At 57.7% G+C, this 3,991-nt stretch overlaps 1 long non-coding RNA gene across 2 annotated transcripts; it reads left to right on the forward strand.

Annotated features, from left to right (window-relative positions):
- The first annotated feature begins 1,311 nt into the window (after nucleotides 1-1,311).
- Nucleotides 1,312-3,256, forward strand: LOC142034912 (uncharacterized). 2 transcript variants are annotated; one of them, XR_012651771.1, is made up of 4 exons: nucleotides 1,312-2,126; nucleotides 2,292-2,418; nucleotides 2,622-2,825; nucleotides 3,075-3,256. It is a non-coding gene; the product is annotated as an uncharacterized LOC142034912 (long non-coding RNA). The 2 variants fall into 2 exon arrangements; XR_012651770.1 differs by having other exon boundaries at nucleotides 1,313-2,126; nucleotides 2,622-3,255.
- Nucleotides 3,257-3,991: the final 735 nt, after the last annotated feature.

Consider the following 3,991-nt stretch of genomic DNA (forward strand, 5'->3'; position numbering starts at 1 on the left):
GGCCTCCATGCAGCCCAGGGGGCAGGTCTGAGGCTCTCCTCTCCTGCTCGGGGGTAGGGATGGCTCCCCAGAGCTTGACTGCACAGAGCTTGCTTTTTCTTCTGGGAAGTTCTCTTTGTGTGTCCTTGTCTTTGTCGGTGTGAGTGAGCGAGTGAGCTTGTCCTTTAGGCCCCCGTTAAAATCGCTGCAGCTTAGCTTAGGTTAGCTTAGTTTAGTTTAGCTTAGCTTAGCTTAAGCTTCCCAGGAGGGAAAGAAGGGCTCTGTGCAGCAGTGGGGGGGTCCCCTCTGAGCCCGCGAGTGGAGGGAGAGTCCGGGCTTGCCCCTTCTTTCTAAGGACAGAGCGAAGCCGCCTTGTCGTAGCGCGGGCAGCGCGACCTGCCTGTAGTCCGGGCCTGGGTCTCTGCCTGCCTGGCTACCTGTCCTGCTGGTGACCTGCCAGTGTGACAGCCCTGTACTCGGGGCGTGTGTGACGAGCCGTGGAGCCCTCTGTCCCCAGGAGCAGCCTGCCCTCCCTGTAAGCAGGGCTGGGGAGGCTGCCCTAGCCAGGTACCAGGAGCGAGCCCTCCCTCGCCCTTTAGAGGGTGCAGGTTGAGGATGCGCTGTGCCGGAGGGCGCAGTCCCGCCTTTGGCGCTGCTTTTGGCTGGGGCGACCTCCCCGCAGTTGGGGTCGAGGTCGCTCCCTGGGCTCCTGAAGACATGGTGTTGTGCTGCAGCCAAGACGGCCAGCCCGTAACTGGGGCGCAAGTCGGAGCCTCGGGCTCCGTGGGGCTTGTTGGGAGTGTGTGCCGAGCCACGGGGGACTGCCCTGTAAGTAGGGTTGTGCGTGCTGCCTGCGCTCGGTGGGAGGTGCTTGGAGGGACCCCCTGTAATCAGGTGGGTGTCCCTGGCCCCAGCCTTTCAGAGGCAAAGATTTTTAAGTTGTGTCTTCTTACCACAGAATTGGAATGGCCTCTAAAAATCTAGGGAATAGCACTGAGCCAAGTACCTCCCCCAGACCCATAAAAACCATCCTAAAAGCACCAAAATGCTCTTGTGTGACCACAGCCCCGGTGACAGGGAGGTCCCTTTGCCCAGAGCGCCTTTCTCTCTCCCTTTGTTCAGCCTGCCCCTCCTCCTCTCGCTTGCTCTTGCCTCGTGGTTCCACGCACGTTGGATGCCTCTTCTTGCTTTCTTCTCCGGGACCTGCTGCCAAGGAAGGAGGGCGCAGTCAAGCACCAGCTCCTCTGCCTGGAGGAGAGAGGGACGCTGGCCCTCGGAGGGACCTCCCTACAGTGTTCCCCCGTCCCTGGCCATCCTTCCTCCCTTCTACCCCTTACCCCCCAGGCTCAGCTGCCTTAGACCCACTTTTTTCACTGTGTGGTGCCCAGCAGCCTGGACATTTAAAGAGCAGAGGCCCCAGCCTCAGGGCACTAAAAGGGCTTCCCAGTACCAGGGCTGCCTGGGCAGGACCTGGGCCCTGCTTGCAGGCACGTGCCCGATGCCCAGAACAGGCCCCTTGCCCCCAGCCTTCCCCTATGGTTCTCCCAAGCTGCTCCTGGGGCTGAGAGCAGAGAGCAAGGGGACCAGGGCACGGCAGGGTAAGGCAGCAGATTTAGGGTAGCAAGCACCACTTGCAGGCCCCAAACACCAGTCACCCTCCAACCAGCTGCTCCGCATTCAAGTAGCAGCTTGTCCCAAGCGATGAGGAACCCACCTCTGGAAGTTCTTCTGCCCAAGCCCCCAAAACCTCCCAGGACAAGCCCTTGCAACAGTCACCAGCCACTGCTGCCGATTCACTTGCCTTCAGGGCAGAAAGTGCCCAGCACTCTTGATAGTGCTCAGCTGGCAGCCTGTGTGGGGTGACCGCCCCGTTAGCAGGGTGCGAGTCAGGGTGCCCCTGAATCAAAGAGAAGGAGCCTCCGTGGGCCTTTGGGACCAGGGCTGCCCTGTAAGTGAGGGCCTGGCCAGTGCCCTGGAGTCCCGGGTGCTTTGCAGTCTAGGCAGTGGCTCGAGCCCCCTGTAAGCAGGGGTGCAGCCTCTTTGGCCGCTGCTTTGCATGCCCAGCTGGATTTGCCCAGGGTGCCTGCCTCCGAGCCCAGCTCCAGCACCGGTGTGAACTCTGCTGTGCATCGCTTTGGTGAGACAAGGTGAAGCAGGAGGGTTTTGCGGAGGTGGGGGCTCTGCGGGCGGGTGGGTGGTGGCCGGGTGGTGCCTTGGGGAGCTCCCTCGCGGGATGTAGGGATCCCTGTTTCCTTCAGGTGGAGGAGTTGGTGCTTTTCAGGCCTAACCATGTCCTCCTTCCTTGGCAGCAGCTGGCAGAGAAAGAAGAGGTGTTTTGTGGAACAGCGAGGCAAGAGTGAGCAAGAGGAGGAGCAGCATCGGTGTGAACTCCGCAGGCGGCAGTGATCGTGGCCGGGGTAGCACCAGAGCATCAATTTGGTGAGAATAGCCGATCTGCAAGGTTTTTTCTGGGGTGGGGTGGGAGGGGTGTTAGGGTGTAGGGCTAGATGTGGGAGGACGGCCTGGGGTCGGGTGATGCTGTGCAGAGCTCCCTCCAGGGGCAGGCCCGGCATCTCCTCTCTGTCCTCCATGTGGAGGAGCAGGTACTTCTTTGTCCTGACCACGTCCTCCTGCCTTTGCAGCAGCCACTGGTGGGGAAGAAAGAAGAGGCATCCATCACGTGGCAGGAACTGTGAGGCAAGAGTGAGTGAGAGAGGAGGAGCGGCATTGGGCTGACGAAGGGGCAAGAGAAGGGCACTCCTGGGAAGGCGATCTCCCTGTCTTTGGGGCTGCGAAGCCTAAAGCATCCCTGGCCCTTGGGGAGGTTGTCTGTGCTTCTGGAGCAGGTACTTGGCTCTCTGCAGTTCTCAAGATTTTTAGAAGCTGCTCCACTTCTGCGTTAAGATGACACGACTTCCCAAAGAAGTCTCAGAACTACTTTTTGTATCTTGCTGGTGCTGCACCAGCTGTGGGGAGTGGAAGGGCTCTGCAGCCACCCAAAGTGTCCTTTGAGGCTGTGTGCGTGCCAGGGGACAAGTACTCAAGAGCAGGGATTTTGAGGTGGTTTCCCCTTCTGATGAATGCTTCTCTTTCAGCACCTGCACGGGGGAGGAAGCTGCTGGACCTCAGCCTCTGGAGGAACACGTTCCTCCTCTCTGTCCCAAAACAGCTTCTGTCCCTGCCCTTTGCCCAGCTATTCAGTGCTGGGGGTACCCAATAAAATGCTTTCTCCAACTGGCTGTTCCCCATTGAGCTACTTTCTTGCCCAACTCTGCTTTCACTGAGGCCAGTAAAAATGCACAGCACATGCAATTTTAACCTTCAGCAACCATTGGAATTTTTGCTGTGTGTGTTGGTCCTGGCTGTTTGCAAGGGGAAATCTCAGGGACATCAGGTGGCAGTTTCCAGAGACAAGTTTGGTGGTGGGGCAGCGTTGCTGTAGGAGTGATTTGTGCTGGTTCACCTTTGGACTGAGCTGTAGCTGGCAGGGCACTTAGTTCAGGGGAAGGGGATGGACGTATGAGCTGTTAAGGGCAGAGTTGCAGTTGCATGTGTTGTGCAATGGGACCGGTATGCAGGGCAAATTGGGGCTGAGTTTTTGAGAGCAGGCAAGGCCGCAGCCCTCCCTGACCATCTCAGCCCCCATCCTTCTGCATCTCGAGGCTGAGGAGGGCCATCGATAACTGCAGTGTTCTCATTCACTTCAGAGAAGCACCGCTAGCTTGTGCCTTAGGAAATTCAAAAGAAAGTGTCACAATTGCAAATCAGTGAGTTGGAGCACCACTTCCACAGTTAAGGTGTTCTTTGGAGTGGACTGGAGTAAAATTGCTCCCCAGTTTGGGGCAAAACCAGGAAAGGTTCATTTCAAGAAATGCAAGTTGCTGTTGTCAACAAAGGTGTAAATGATGGGCATGACTGCCTGTTTTAGGGTGGTTTCGAGGATTCCCAAGAAGGTAAACACACACACTGACTATAAGGGAAAAAGCAAGCATTTTATTAACTACACACATGC

The sequence above is a fragment of the Buteo buteo genome, chromosome 9, assembly GCF_964188355.1.
Source record: "Buteo buteo chromosome 9, bButBut1.hap1.1, whole genome shotgun sequence".
NCBI classification, from domain to species: Eukaryota; Metazoa; Chordata; class Aves; order Accipitriformes; family Accipitridae; genus Buteo; species Buteo buteo.